Source organism: Mytilus galloprovincialis, chromosome 11 (genome assembly GCF_965363235.1).
Source record: "Mytilus galloprovincialis chromosome 11, xbMytGall1.hap1.1, whole genome shotgun sequence".
Lineage (NCBI taxonomy): Eukaryota > Metazoa > Mollusca > Bivalvia > Mytilida > Mytilidae > Mytilus > Mytilus galloprovincialis.
The window spans coordinates 35,978,863-35,996,592 of NC_134848.1; positions in this window are offsets into that span (position 1 = coordinate 35,978,863).

Below are 17,730 nucleotides of genomic sequence, written 5' to 3' on the forward strand. Positions count from 1 at the left end.
GAATTGATAAAATCCTCAAATAGAAGAAAACAGCGTTAAATATTATAGTGTTATTAAGCTGTTTCTGCATTGGCCCTGTTTTAGATTCGAGGTTAGCTGTATTGGCCCCGAGACTAACGTGCATTACAAAATCACAGATTTGCATTACAATTCATTAGAACCTACAACACACTTAACATCATTTAAACTTTATTTATATTATATTAAGTAAAAAAAAGGTTGCCACTTATTTAAGGTAAAACAATACAAATATTTTTTTACTTCCAATCACTGACCTTTGAAATGCTGCATCTTATAAATGCATAGAAAATAATAAAAGAGGTATATATAGATAGATAAAAGATTAATCTTTTAAATGAATGCAATATTTTTATTATGCAATCATTATGTAATCAATTATGATGTAAAAAGTGGCAAAATCGGGGTAAGTCACTTGAATGAATTTAGCTCTATCATCTCTTTAAACTATACAGAAAATTTTTACGAAATCTTAATCAGCACATCATGGGCTTCAAAAGAGTGTCTCAGATTGTCTCTATAGTATTCCTTTCTCTAATTGGTGTAAACGTCTTTTCCTTTCTCTAATTGGTGTAAACGTCTTAACTACATAACAGAAGATAATGTTTAATTAGGTGTAAAATTTGTTTTATACATTCTATCTGAAATCTGAGACACCCTTTTTAGATAATGGCCATAGGAACAACATATTATAAAATCAACACCTATGCAGAAGCGAATTTCATTTGAAAGTGGAAATTTGGTGCATAATACTAACATTGCATTAATTTGAAAGAGTAATCTGTTAGCTGTCCAAAACTACCACTTTTATTAACTTTCAAGCATTATTAAGAAAGTTACAGCATTTTAAAAAGTTGGGAGTTGGAGTTATAAAATCTTTGTTTTGTGCTGCCTTAAGCGACATTTTGATATAATAAATGTTCCATTCGTGTAAATAATGCATAGCTGTGATTTTCTAATGCATGTCTGTAGCTAATTCTTCATTCATAATGACCAGTTGTCGAAATTCTCCTTTCTATATATAATGTAGTTAGTCGGTTAATAATTATCAATAATAGGCTGTTTTACAAGGTAAGAATGTTGGCAGTATTGACTATATATCTATTATCATTGCTCCATAAGTTATATGACTAGGACAGACTGCCTACGTGTCCCTTCCTATTTTTTTCAATTATATAGTTAGAGGTCTGACATCATTCCAGTTATAACTAAGAGTGTGTTATAACATGTATATTGACACCTGCTGAAAAATTCCTTTATCAAAGGGCAAAAATTATTATGGCACTTCTCAGTACATAAACACACTAATTATAAGATATACATATATAAAAGAAAGGGAATTGCAGTAAGTCCTTTTAAAAAGAACTACATTGACATCATTATTCATTGTGTGTCTTGCTATGACCCATGGTTGCCTAAATTTTTGTATTGTTTTTGCTAGATGACTTAATCTTTTGAGTTCCAGGACACAAAGATTTGTCCATTACATGTAGTTATTATTTTAAATTGAATAAAGCTTGTTAATAAACAGACTGAATCTATACACAACAATGTGTATATATATATTATACTGATATAATAATGTAACATGTCACATGCATTTTATATAAGAGCATCACTGAAGAGACATGTATTGTCGAAATGCGCATCTGGTGCAACAAAATTGGTACCGTTAATTTTATTATATAAGAAGATCTCATAGATTTCAACTCACAAATTGAAAAAAAGTTAAAAGGACTTGCACGTTACGTTTGTGAGTAAAAGAAGAGGGACGAAAGATACCAAAGGGACAGTCAAGTGATCCAGTTTACAAATCAAATATGATATTCCTGAATGAAATAGGATTTTAATTGAGGGTCTTATCCATCAATTTTGTTTTTGAGTAGCAAACTGTCACAATGACTTCTGTACCTTGATCCAATTTGTAACATCATATACACAATTGCGTGTGGTTTTGGTTGGAAGCAGTTTTCAAACGCATGCATTAGTCTTGGTAGTTTAAAAGCTGCATGTTTATTCAAAGTAAACACAAGAGTGCACACACTGAACTGTCTCAGCTTTACTAATCATTTCCACAACAGCTGTTAAGAAGAAAAGGGGACTGGAAAAAGAAGCAATTAAACAAAGGTCTGTCTTTGTTTGACAAAATGGCAAAATTTGCCGATGCAAATGACGATACATTCTATTTTGTTATGTTTAAAAAGGGACAGGAAGTTTATTTTTTGTGGATCAAAACAGTATGTAGAAAAAAATTAAAAACAATGAAGCCCTCAATGAGTCGATGATAGAAACAAGAGAGGAGCATTTGCTGAGGAAAATAATTATAGTTACTGCCAACACAAATGGCTGTCAAACCTTCTCCTTCAAAAGGAAATGCAAACATGTCTTTCCTTCCGGGTTTGACGTGCAGCAGTATCATCAAAAAGAGGTTTTGAAAGCAACCAAACCAACAGGACAGGAAGAATCTATTGCTATTAACAAGGACTAAATTGTAAATTTAAAATCAAGAATTTTTGTAAGACAGAGAAGGAAAAATCCTAATGATAGATGTAAAGAGATGGTAGAAAACAACATTGAAAATGAAATGCCCACTAAAAAAGGAAAAGGTAGGAGAAGGAGAGGGCAAAATAAATTTATTTTTTCAAGCGAGTAGCTACTTTTTCAATTCTCAAACCCAAAATGATTGAAGGTGGTACCCAACACTTTGACTAAAATCAATGTGGATCGTCTAATTTTCATAAAATTTGACAGAGTATTTTCTCTGACCCTTTGACAAAACTATAAAAAAAAAAAAAAAAAAAAAAATTTGAACCAACCATTTTATCAGAAAAATTACACTTGTTGTATAGCAGTTTTACAAACATGAATTTTGATCATATTGATGATATATTCCCCTAACAACGCATTGTAAATAACATTCATTTATTTTTCAATTAAACAATTGTCAAGTTAGTCCAATTGATTGATTGCTTGTTTGTTGCTTTACGCCGTATTAGCACAGAATAGCTATATCGCGGCGAGAGCTAATTCGATTATCTGTAAATGGAACATTATTGTTAGTCCAAAGTAAGTATTCAAATTATTTACAATAAATAAGCATGTATACTCACACGCATTGTGTAGAAGCTTCATAACAGTTGATTAAGGCAACCAGAGAACATAAACCGACTTTAAAGACGTACGTACAGTTGGACAAGAGTAACACTCAATGTCCCCTCCGCTAAGGCGGAGGTATATAAAGAATTGGACAAATTAATTGGAGAAATAGCATACCATGTACATTCAGTTGGCGGTATGATTTCGAGAGGTAGTTATCAAGATTTTGGTAGAATGATGTGTATATCGGACTATGAGTGAAGTCCTTGATGATTTAAAACTATTATTACAATGTTACTAGTTTACATCCATTTATTTTTCAATTTATCAATCAGTAATATGCCATTCAGAACCGTTGAGGAATAAATGTGCATAAATATGATGAACAATCCAGCATTAGGTATTTGAGAGTGAGCGGAACCTTTACGTGACCGAGAAGATTTCTACATTTACTAGGTCGTATATGCAACACTAGAGGCAAAAGGAATATCTCTTACAAGAGTAAGTGCAGACGCTTTTGAAGATTTGCCACCTACAGAAGTACGTTTACTATTGGTACAACAAGCAAAAGCGGAGGCATGCGATTTACTGGTACGTTTGAAAAGTTCGACACACTGCCTGGCAATTCGTGTGATGAAAGACGGGATCTTTATCATAGACTCTAGACAAACACACCCATGTCCGTTATCGATTGCACGTGCAGCACATTTCATAGAAGGCCATTCTCGTCATCATGGTAGAGTAGACAGTGTCGTAAGATAAAAAAACTAAAGCAACAGATCAAAATATGTCTGAGGTCAATGCGAAGACATTGCAAGAATTTCCACCTGTTCGAGAGAGGATACAATTGAATGTCAATTTCTACCGTATTTGAAATTTAAAATTTCATATATACACTGAATGATATTACATTTTTCAGAGTTTAAGGAAACGATTGATTGATTGATAGTTGGTTGCTTAACGTCCAGTGGCATATATTTATGCATATTCAGAACGAGAACAAGTTCACAATGAATACAATAGGTAGGTTGGTACAATACAGGCCATCTGCGATGATGGTAGGGGAAATGTTGACTGCCACTGGAAAATAAGGGCATATTGGATAGGGACAGACAATTTCCTGACCACTATCTGACCTTTGTTTTACATAAGGAGGATATCTGTCTGTCAACAAAAGAGGGACGAAAGATACCAAAGGGACAGTCAAACTCATAAATCCAAAACAAACTGACAACGCCATGGCTAAAAATGAAAAAGTCAAACAGAAAAACAATAGTACACACGACACAACATAGAAAACTAAAGAATAAACAACACGAACCCCACAAAAAACTAGGGGTGATCTCAGGTGCTCCGGAAGGGTAAGCAGATCCTGCTCCACATGTGGCACCCGTCGTGTTGCTTATGTGATTACAAATCCGGTAAATAGTCTAATTCGGTAGGTCATATTCATGAAAGGGAAGGGTATTGTAGTTACGACGTAAGGAACATATCCGATATCATTTGTGAAACGGTTATTCCATAACGGTCAACCAACTCGTGATGGCGTCCGTAAAATTTACGAAGGGATGATTTCAACTTCACCATTTGGAACTCTTGGTTTAATAGCTTCCTTGTGAGCAGCAAACCTCTATCAAAAAAATCATGATAGGAAATGCAAGCACGCGAATATCGTATCAATTGGGAGATATATACCCCGTATGCAGGTGCTGCTGGGATGTTGCTACTTAGAAATGGAAAGTTCACAATTGGAAAGCTGAAATCATCTCTTTTGTCGTAAAGTTTTGTTTTCAACCGACCCTCATGTTCAATTTCTAGATGTAAGTCAGATATGAAGCCGACTTAACTGTATCTGTAGTATCCTTTATCTCTAGTTCGATTGGATAGATGCGTTCCACATAGTCACCAAATTTTGAATTGTTTAGTGAAAGAACATCATCTATATAGCGAAAAGTAGAGTTAAAGGATATTGCTAACTTCTTATCTTTCTTCCTAAGAAGTTCCTGCATGAAGTCAGCCTCATAATAATAAAGAAACAAGTCGGCGAGTAGAGGGGCACAGTTTGTTCCCATTGGAATACAACATAGGGGTGATCTGAGGTGCTCCGGAATGGGTTAGCAGATCCGGTTCCACATGTGGCTCCCGTCGTGTTGCTTATGTAATTGCAAATCCCGTAAATAGTCTCAATTCGGTAGGTCATTCATGAAAGGGAAGGGGATTGTAGATACGACGTAAGGAACATATCCGATATCATTTGGTCAACCAACTCGTGATGGCGTCCGTAAAATTGACGAAGGGAAAGAGGGGCGACTCGCAAGTACACCGTCTCCTGATAAAGAATGCCATGCTCAGCATATCAGAATGGAGGTCTGCATCAACAATATCTACAACAGCGAAATATGCCAAGGAATGGCTATTGCTTCAAGACAAATTATAAACAGCCGTATATCATAGGTCCGTTAAAGTAAAAGTACTCCTAGTTGACAGACAAACCTCTGAAACATTAAATGAACTTGACTAATTTTTAACACATGTATTTCAACATTGTTTTTCAATGGCGAGTAAGTTTTACAAAAAAAAAATGGATTTTATCATCGATTTATTTGAAATTGCAAACAAGTAAACAAATGGGATACACAAGAGAGGAGAAGAAAATCTATAATTATTTTTTTATCTGATTTTACGTTCATTTCACCGTTGGTTTATTCCAATGGCATTCATATTGAATGTATGTGTTCACAATCGATTCAATGGAATTGAAGAAAAGCTCCAACATAAGTGCGAGGAACTAAATGGGACTATTGATTTCTTGTCCATGCACTTATAAAGAAACCTTGTCTGCCGTACCATCTTTTTGTAGATTGTATGTTTGTCTATAATAGAGGACCGGAATTAAGAGAACAATGTCAATATCAATCAGAACCCCACATCCAATTATTCTACTTTCCTCACGGACAATATTTTATAAGAGAAAGTAGGAATGGGTTAAAAAAACGTCATTTAGTTTTGACAGTTGTACCTGAGCATTTGTGAATTCTTGGTTGACTAATTCAACACCGCTATGTATATAGGATGATTCAAAAACAGCAGAACATGTCCGTCAAGTAACAGTGGACATACACAATGGATGTGTATTTGGCAAGTAAAAATAAAATTGCAAAAAATCTTGTTTAGATACCAATCATATTCATTAGCCAAATTAATAGTATGGTTGGATTTGGTCAATAGACTCCTTCATATACATAATGATATCACTGCTGTAAGATACAGGCAGGGTTTAAACTCACAACCTCAGTGTTGGCAGGCTAGTGATAACTGCAGATGAACAACTTAGACCACTTGGCCATTGTGGCCCCCATCTACCTGTCAGACCAAAGCAGGAAAATCTATAATATAAAATTCAGAAATAGCATGCTCTTTGTGCCTGCAATTTTTTCTAATTCCAGCTGTTAAATCTATTTAAACAGACCAGCTGGTTTCATGAAGGACCAGCAATTCAAAGTTCAAACAAGTCATTATGTCCAATTGGAAATCCTACTTGAGGATGAGCCTTTTTTACTAGTACTGAAAATCAGTTAACTTTTGTATTATCATTATTTCTTTTAAAATGAACTACTTTATTTCTACAACTAATATCAATATGTGAAGGCATTATCAAAACATTATGTTAAATTATATACCATTAATATCTATGTCATCTATCGACATCCCCCTAAATGAGTTTGCTTTTCCACTTTCTACCGCTAACAGAAGCTTTGACACTTTAACTAATTCTATAACATCATCTTGCAGCCTATAATACTGCCTATGAACGGCCAATTCGTGCTCCATATGACGAGCTACTTCTACCAATCGTTTTCGTTAATTCCAAACAGCTGGAAAAAAAGGAAAGAATAAATGTATTTTTTGGCTGATATAAAAAATATAACCTGAGTGTTTAATTGTATTTTTCACTATTTTTCTTTTATCATTCTTATTGTATTTATTTTCATGTGTTCTTACATCCGTGAATCTTCTCTACTCCGTTTACTTGTGAGTATCGCATTCTAATATATTGACCGCGAAATAATGTTACCAAAAAGCCCAAAATATAAATCTTATTTATGCTTAAATTTAAAAAAAAAAAGAATGTGTCCAAAGTACACGGTTACCCCACTCACACTATCAGTTTTCATGTTCAATGGATCGTGAAATTGGTTAAAAATCTACTTTGACTACAGAAAGTCTTAAACAATCTATATTTTGCACCTACCACTTGAGGGGTCACCCACTTTTTACTGCTCTTTGGTGTATCTTCCTTTTCTGTCTGAGGGGCATTATAAAACATCACCCTCAAACAATAAAAAAGCAAAAGTTTTTTTTCACTTTGAGGCTATTTCGCGTTGGCCTATTTGACTAAAATGTATCACCATTTTTGATTGGCAGTATTATTTGCTACTGTTATTTTATACACTTTTTCTAACATTTATTCATTCAGATGTTCAGTATCAGATTAACTCACTGGCTGACTTGTCCGAAAGCTGTTTGAATGGGGAGAAGATTGGACAAAATGTGTTAAACAAAATGACAGGTGGAAAAATTCAGAAAAAGGCGGCAGTTGAAAACATCCAAGTATATTCTTCATGTTTATTAAGTTACATGAATTTTAATGTACATATTTTTCTAATTCTAAAAAAAACAGTTGATAGAAAATCAGTCAAACATTCATTAGTGAGTGTGCCATGTATTAATTAAAAGCATAATATATTTACTAAATACAAATATAATCAGTATTAAACTATTAAAAATTGGTTATAGCCTTCAAAAAGTAAAACAGAAATTCTGTAATAGGGCAATGTTATTTTCAATATGAATTTCTTTTACGGCTTTTAAAAAAAACCCATCTTGTATGGAAGGTTTATATGCACAACTGTTAGATAAAACAAAGATATCATATCACTGAACCAGTACGTAAACAACGTTAGTTATTTATGAATATGCCATATGTCCCCAATAGAGGCATGGTTAGTGAAACATAAATGTCATAAACCAATTTCATGACCTCTTTATAATTGTTAAAGTTTGCTATAATGAACTTGTTGAATTTGAGTTTTGATGTTATCAGATATTGGAGTACAACATATCAAGCAGGATTTGAGACCTCATGTATTATATGTATTTATTGCAGTCCAACGTCATTTAAAATCCGAGGGATTTCCCTCGGATCCAACAGCATTCAAACAGGTTGTTGCCTGGTCGTTAGGAAAATTTACCAATTTTAGAAACCAGATGAGGAAAAAGGTATGGGTTTATAACAGTTGCATAAAAGGTATTTTTTACACGAACATTTTCATTGGATGGTATCAAGTCTGCTTTACAATTGTGAGCAGACAACAAAATCAAATATATATTGCAGAAATATCAAATCTTGCTCTCAAATATATTTATATTTTTGATCCGATCTTTGAAATGAGGCAGCATAGATCGGTACACCATGAGCCAAAAATTGTCTGATTGCAATATATCACCATTCAACACCAGAAAAAAAAGTGTCATTCAAAATAGGAGAAATATCACTAGTAAGACACTAGTCATTATTGCCACAACATCTGTTGGGATGGGAGTATATATCTAAGATGTGAGATATGGAAAAAGAGCCCATGGTATTTCTTGGACCAAATGAGAAATGGGTTCCACAAGACAAATCTCCTACTTCAGCAAATATTTAGAGTACCAGTAACACAACCATTAAACCTTCAGGTGCTTCAACCATTAACACTGATATTGATACTGACCGTAATGTTGCACTGCATTTACCTGCTATTCTCATTGATCATCTTGGCAACCAGGAAGGAGCAGTTATACTATATTTTAAAATTTAAAATGGACTAGAGCAATCATCATAGATAGTGAAATTTGAGTGATATTTTGTTATACCTGTTTTATATATCTTGTACATCTGACATTAACAAAATATGTTCATGAACCTATTCTGTATGTTTTTCGCCTTTGTTTTGCATAAAAAGTATGCATGTAAATGTATATGTATATATTATATTGTTGTATATTCTAAATCCTTCAGAGGGCATCAAGGGTGATAAGTATTGTACTGAGTTTATGCTATGCGGTATGGGCTTTGCTCATTGTTGAAGGCCGTACGGTGACCTATAGTTAATAATGTCTGTGTCATTTTTTTTTTTTTTTGTGGATAGTTGTCTCATTGGCAATCATACCACATCTTCTTTTTTCATATTACCCTATTTAAATAAAGTATTTATTATTATTATCACATGACTGATTAAAATGCTGTTTTAAATATTCTTCCTCGGTCATAATAACCTTCCATCATTACCGAAAAGAACAAAGAAATAACACGACGGGTGCCGTATACGGTGCAGGAAATGTTTATGGCCTCCACATTTGACAGTGACATGACTACTGGGCTGTCAGATCTTTTTATTGCGTCAGGCTGTTCATGCGAGTTTATCAAAAATGGAATTTTACACAATTTCCTCTTTCTTTTTTCATTTCTTTCCAAATACATAGTAACGTGGCTTGAGCATATTTTTATATTACATTAAGGTTAATTTTATGTTCATGAACTTACCCAATAGTTTGTGGAACAAGTCCTCGCATTTAAAATTTTAGAATAAAAAAAATGTACATTTAGAATAGACAAATTAGAAGTCAAAATAAAATCAAGCATTTAAGACTGCAAGGATACACGTTGCTATAATACATAATAAGCAATAAGAAACAAATTTTCCAGCCCTTTGTTTATTAAATAATTAACACATAACAAAGAACCCACTATTTTTTTTCTAAACTTTAGATTAAACCTGGTTTTATAGCTAGTCCCTATGTCCCTATGGTTTCATTGGCATATTTCATGTTCCGATTGAGTGCTTCATGTTCATTTACACCTAATTCTTCAGACGTCTCTAAATAATCTCTGGTTTTTCTGTTGAATAATTCTAACAAGCTGTTATCTGTTGGCACTTCATTGCTTTGATCTTGAGTATGTATTGTAACAGGCACATGTTCTGCTGTATATATTACCTCCTGTTCGATGTTGGTACGAACATTGTCTGTTGCATCTCTTTTTATGGTATTCGACCTTCTTCTAAAAAAGCTGGATTTGGTTGCGTTTGTCGTTGCATTTTTTGTATGTTGAACCTGACCATATTCGTTCACATCTTGTGTGTCTGGTATCATTTTTTGTTGCTGTGACCATACATGTTGAGCTTTTTCAGCGAGTGGCATGAAAGTAGATCAGATAGTACCAATATTGACGTGGTGCAAGGGTGACTGGGGAATAGAAACATGGTCACTTTGTCTTCTCCCGACCGGCAGTAAAACTCTTGACGAAGGTGGGCGTCCGTTTGGCTGTGCGGGATGTACTAGTATCATGTTCGCAGTCACGTCCGGTCAAAATGGGGACGTTAAATCCGATGCCTCGTGTATAGAGAGTGCCACGCTCTTTGCACGTTAAGAACCCTTGCAACAACTCTTTGAGGGGTCCATATGTTGCCTGTTGCAAGGCAAAATTTCTGTCCCTATCCAATATACCCTCATTTTCCAGTGGCAGTTCAAATTTCCCCGACCAATATCCCAGATGTCCTCTATTGTGACTAGACCTACCTCTTGTATTTATTGTGAACTTGTTCTCGTCCCAGATATGCATGAATTATTTGCCACTGGACGTTACAATCAATCAATCAATATGCTGGTGCAAAAAAAAGGGATGTGGTGTGATTGTAATGCACATGAACATTGTATCTGAGAGACAAGCCTAACACAAAACCAAAGAACCACGAACAGAGGTCAATTGAACTCTGTCACACTCTACAACAAACAACTATTCTGTTCACTGAAAATTATGTACATGTACATGAATATAGAAATAATCATGTCAATACAAATTTATTTTCCAAGTTTGATTACTTCCTGTTAATATGAAAAGTTTAATAATGGACTCTAAATGACTAAAAAGTGTAGCAGCCAGTCGGGAATGCACTTTTATTTCAAAGCTCTTTTGATGCTGAATTTCATTTGCTGTTAAGATTTATATAAGTAGTAAACCTTAAACAATTGCCATCACATTTAAAAACGCAATCACAGTAAATCTTGACACAACGCAAGAAAAAATAGAAGATACACATTTCGTTTAATATTTGTTTTCAAACGTTTTCAGCTAATTCTGCCAAAAAATCATCATCAGAACTAAATAATTCAACTCCATTATCTATCTGGCCTATGCAGTGGAGTCTCAGTGGTATCCTTTAGCAGTTTTTTTTAAGTACCTGTTTTCATTCTTGTTTCTATACCTTATCCGATAGCTTTTTAAATTACTGTCCTAGTCATTTGGTGGAAAGTTGTCTTGGAATTTATACTTCATTCTCTTTTCTGGTTTTTTAGTTTTTTTATAAACATGTTTACGCCTTAACTTTTTTTTTTATTATTATTATATTCAAAAATATACGACAAATTTTAGGTGAAAAGTAGTAATTACAGTTACCATTTATCAGTTTTCTTTTTGCAGATTGGCTTTTCTTTTTCTTCTGCTTTTGTTAAAAATATCATGCATATTAAGGACGATAACAAGTTCACAATAAATACAATAGGTAGGTTGATACAACAGAGGCCATCTAAGATGATGGTTGGGGAAATTTGGACTGCCACCGAAAAGGAGGGTATATTGGATAGGGACAGAAAATTTACCTTGCAACAGGCCACCTACGTACCCCTCAAAGAGTTGTTGCAAGGGTTCTTAACGTGCAAAGAGCGTGGCACTCTCTTTACACGAGGCTACGGATTTAACGTCCCCCTTCTGATCGGACTTGACTGCGAACTTGATACATCCCGCACAGCCAAACGGACGCCCGTCTTCGGCAAGCGTTTTACTGCCGGTCGGGAGGAGACCAAGTGACCATATTTCTATACCCCAGTCACCATTGGGGATTGGAGTAATTAAAGGATTTAACTTTAATTAGATGGTATTCCAAGTTGGTTTTTTTATAAGGCATGATGTTCAGATTTACATCATACTATTACTATATAGTTCCAAATATTTGTTTGTTTGTGTTAATAAAAAACACCCGAGAAAAACGGTAGTGCAAATAATCTCTGTAAATGCACACATTTTCGGGGGAAAGCTGAGGCGATCCGAAATTAGCATGAATATTATTGCATCCTTAGTTGTCGTCTGGAAAAACAAGATGACTGACGCCGGTCATATAGATAATTTGACATCGACACCAGAGTCTATGATTGATAAGCAGATGGTCATTAGCCTATTTATTATCATATGAAAACATAAACAGTTAATTGCATGAAGCGTAACTTGGGAATATTAGACAAATGGCTGGTGAGAAAAGTGGAGTTTAAGTCAATCAAGAACATCACTTACAATGACCTTATTCGTCTGAACTCTTCATTACCTTAATTAAAGCAAATGGCAAGGAATATAACCGAGGACGTTCGACGATAATCGTGCCAGTATTGAGAGGCATTTAAAGGACAAGGAGTACTCTCATTCATTACTTGACAATGAATTCAATTGTCAACAAAAACATTTTTTCTTTTTGAAAAAAAGAAGAAAAGGACATAACACGAATGCTTCAAAAGTATTAAGTAAGGATGAAGGAGATTGTTGTGGGAACATGGGCACTTCGGTGATGGTACACATAGAATACTTAAATTTTCTTTCTGATACCATTTTACATGTTTAAATGTTTCGGACTACGTGGTAGAAATGAACATCGGCAAATACAATTTTGATTTAACTCAATTATTTGAAAGGTGATATTATCAAAAGTATATCCTGTTCTTAAGAGGTGTCAAGCTGCAGTATGTTGGTGAAACAGAAACTACATTCAACATCAGACTTAACAATCACCGGTCGTTCTATACAAAAGGAAGAAACTGTCCAACTAGTATCTCAATTGTTTGTAAAACAATTGAAAGGTCTTTCCTGTAAAAGTGATGTTTTCGTATTGTACTTTGTACGACCTTTCGTTTGATATACGACAAGCACACCTTCTGAAACTTTTCGCTTTTTACACTTAATGACCTCATCCGTCTACATTTTTGAGATCGGAATTATGATATATGGAACAGAGTAGATGAGCTTTCGTTTGATATGCCACCACACCATGTTCTTGAAAGTTTGATTTTTTCACTTAATAACCCTATCCAACAAATTTTTGGAGGTCGGGAATTTGATAATTCAAATGTACACATCATGACCTTTCATTTGATATACAACAACCCTACCTTAAAAGAACATTTATTTTTTGCACTCAATGACCCCATCCAACCCATTTTTGGGAGACGTCAATTTGAAATTTGAAATGTACGCTTTATGTTCTTTCATTTGATATGCGACAACCTTACCATCTGAGAAATTTGAATGTTTGCACTAAATGACCCCACCCGTCCCCCTGGGATGAAAAGGGGGTTTAAAATTTTCATTTTTAAGTAGAGTTTATTGAGACCTTCAATTTGATATATCAGATGACCCAATTTGACAAAGTGGAAATAATGATGCAATATCAATTATATTAATAGAAGTTATGAAACTTACAAAGTCAATGCAAAACTTGAAAATTTCAAATTGATTTTTTGGTGTTTTCTTCCATGGAATGTTTTTGGTATTTGGTCAAACATATAACTATGTCAACCTCTTCAATTTCTAAAACATTTTAAGTGGTAAGCTCTTGATGATTCAGAAATACATGCCTCCGCTCGAAAAACTTCAAACTGCATTATCTCTAAAACGACAATAGATATCTCAAATCTGTTAAATGATAAATGATCTACAGTTGAAGGACAACATTATAGAAAAAGAATTGGGACAATTTCAAAGTTCACCAAGGTCACAATTAATCATCAAATATATGATGCAATACAAAACTTGAGAACCGGAAGTCGTAGAGACATGGGACTATCACCATTCAACTCAGGACCACTTGACCTTTCAAATATTACAAGGTCAAGGTCATAGTAAAATGTGAAGGTCAAGGTGAAATTTCATCATGACCTGATATTGACCTCAAATTGAAGGTCTTGAACTACTGATCATCTTTGCAGTTTATAGTAGGTTGATATCTGTTACCTTTAAAAAGATATACACACAATACTAAACTTTTAAGAATCATCCCGTCGTAACTTTTGAACAGACAGTCGGACTCTTTTGAGGTCAGTGTATAAAATGTAGAGCTCGTCGAGAGGAACATTTTATACGCCGTAAGTATGCAGCAAACTCTTATCGTTTTCTTAATGTAAAAGCTTGAAATTGCAGCTTATTTTTTTTTGCACTCGGTGACCTTTGACATTGGGTGCAAATTAAAGGTCACATGAACTTAAGATTATTGGTGTAGGTCCCAAATCTTTACGACTTCCGGTTCTCGAGATACAATTTTTCAAAAATTGTTTATATTTTTTCAAGGGAAATAACTCCTTATAAGGGTTAACAACAAAATGATTGTATATGTTAATTAGCATTGCCATCTGGTCTTGTACATGTTGCCGTTTTCAAATCGATTCTATCTTGAATACTTTTTGAGAAAAATGTAAAAAAAAGAAATTGCTTCAAGGGGACATAACTCTCATAGGGAATGATGAAATCCTTAGCAGCCTCATACGCAGGGGTGTTAAGGTCGTTTCAAGAAAATTTCCATTTTTATACACAAAAAAAAATCATATTGTACTCAAAGTGAGTTTTCTCTGCCTAAAAGCCAAAATACACGTCATATGAGTAATCGGGGGGGGGGGGGGGGGGGGGGGGGGGGGAAAGGGTCTATTCTTATTTATATTACAAACTTTTATTTTTAGAAAAATATAAATACACTAGTGTCACGTGACTTTAAACTGAAAGTAAAGACATTTCCCAAAAAAGTCAAAAGTGCAGGTGCAAGATGAAATCGGATCGCCCTGATTTTGGGCTCGTTGTGATCAGGATAACTTGTTTTACTGGAAAAGTGCTGCCACTTAATTTTCATTAGAGGTTTTGTAATTAAAAAACAATAAAACATGGAGAATTTAATCGATTTATTGATTTTTTGGCACTTCGGGTTGTGAAATTTCTTTTACACGAACGCTATATAACTAGTAGCAGCACTTTTCGAAAAGTTTGAAATGTGGCCTTTCTACCAATACCAGCATGCAGTGGGTTGGTATAGCTCTTGCACCTGCACTTTTCAATTATTCTAACATGTTGTAGCATAATCGCCCTAAAATGCACGAAAAAAGCGTTTGAAAGACCCTCTAGTAGTCGGATCGGCTGACGGGAAAACTACGGTATATTTTGTTTTCACCGGCGTTTCATTTGGTAATATGTTTGTGCGAAGTTTGAAACAACTACTGTCTTATTGCTATTTAAATTTTTGAAGGCAAAAAACATAATTATTCAGGTCATTATTATACACCCCAAACGTGGGTTACATGCATGTAGTGTTGGGGCATGCAGCCCTCACCCTTTTTTGTTCAAATCCGGAATCGCATCTCGGGTGCTTGTATAGTTCTTGTTCTACAAATCAAAGTTCAATATATAAATTAATTTAATAGATAAGCCTACAAGGTCATTATTATACACCCCATACGTGGGTTACATGCATGTAGTGTTGGGGCATGCAGCCTTCCCCCCTTTTTTTGGTTCAAATCCGGAATCGCATCTCGTGTGCTTGTATAGTTCTCGTTCTGCAAGTAAAAGTTCATTATATAAATTTTAATAGATTAGCCTACTAGGTCTCTTCTAGTGTTTGTGTATTGTGAATCATTAACATTTTAATGAAAAAAGCTGCATTAATAAAGAAATTGGGTGTGTCATTGGTAATGTTTAAATTATAAATATACTTAACTCCTACCTGCATCACATCAATAGATGGAGATTTTATTTGTTGAATATCTCCTGCTTATCAAGTGTGACTGGTATCAATTGTAAATCATGATTTGTCACTTTTAGATTCATTCTGGTGATTCTTTTGCATCTATTTTCACCAGCTGCTATGCCAGTTTTTTTGTATGGCTTGCTTTTTTTTTATTATGTCGGACTCCATAGTTATTTCCTGCGTCTCATTACACAGAATATTCCCTTTCAACCAATCTGGAGCAGTATTTGACTTATTCTAATATCCTTACAGTTACTTGGTAAAATTATTCTGCCCTACTTTTACTGATTTTATTATGTTTGTAATTCAAAGGCATACATTTTAAAATTTGTACACCAGCATTAACATTGGGGATATAATTCCTTTTTTCATAGAATGTGTGAGTTTCAATATTTGCACAAACTACCTTTTGGAGTAAAGATTAAAAGATAAGACATTGAGTACCCCAAATTTAAAAAAAAAAAAACTTTGTGCTCTCTAATTTATGCTTCCACTACATGTATATACCAGTTTCAAAAATTATTTCAGATGCATACATTGTATACGACTTATTTTTATCTCATCTGATTTGTTTCAGATTTATGTATATATGTACAGTGTACATTGTACCTATGATTCAATCTGCAGCCTTGTAAATATATCATCTTAATTTCTCAACCTCAAAAGACATCAAAGAATACAATTCTATCATGAAGTTGGAAATAGGGACCTATTTTTTACTGCCGCTCATTTCATATTAAATTCCTGCCTTCTGTGCAAAGTGTTCACCAATACAAATGGACAGCAAAGAAATAGTCATATGTGCTTATGTGACATTCAGCACAATCAATCAATTGTGTTTTCATTATTAAGTGCCATAATATTTTAATTCAGGTTCATCATGTTCATCTCAAAGATGTTAAAATCAGAAAACTTATTTCTTATCAACTGCTGAGATTGGAGTCAACTGAAATGGTATTTCTTTTCTGTCCTAATAGAATAAATTTTATGTACCAGAATATACATCTAAATACAGAATTAACTAACTTAATATAATTTATACATAACCACAATCCCGAAGTGTCAGATCAATCAGAATGAATCGATTTCCATGATATAGTGGAAAGGACAATTAGTCAGACGGAAACTCATAAAATGATACAATGTACATTTTTGTATGTACGTGTTAACCATGGTAACGGTTATAGAACTACAATGTACTGCCTACCAAAAATCATGGGTTAATCTTTACCTGACCCAATCACAAAAAATAACACAACGTAATTGTTAATCAAAACTTCATTGGCAATTATACCACATCATCTTTTTTTTAATGAAATTCTAGCTGTACTACATATACATACATGTAATTACATGTATGATGCATTCAAATTTAAAATATATAGAAAGTAATTTCTGTCTGTGTGTTGGAAATGCTGTCTCATTGCCATACAAATGTACATGTAAAATGTATTATGTATGCACATGATGCATATGGTAATATAATGCTGTACATGTATATCTAACATCAGTTGCTAATCTTGCTAGATATAAGAATTTTTTATACTGTGGAAATATTCCATCACAAGTTTCCAAGTATACCATGTATACCAGTAGAAAATTAAATGCATATGAACATGTTAATGTACATATGTACAAAAGAGCAGCTACATGATAAATGCAAGCAAAGAAAAATATCCAACATTTTTTGGTTCAAACATTCTGTGGATGTTACATTTGTACAGAGGTCTTGCTCAGTATTGAAGGC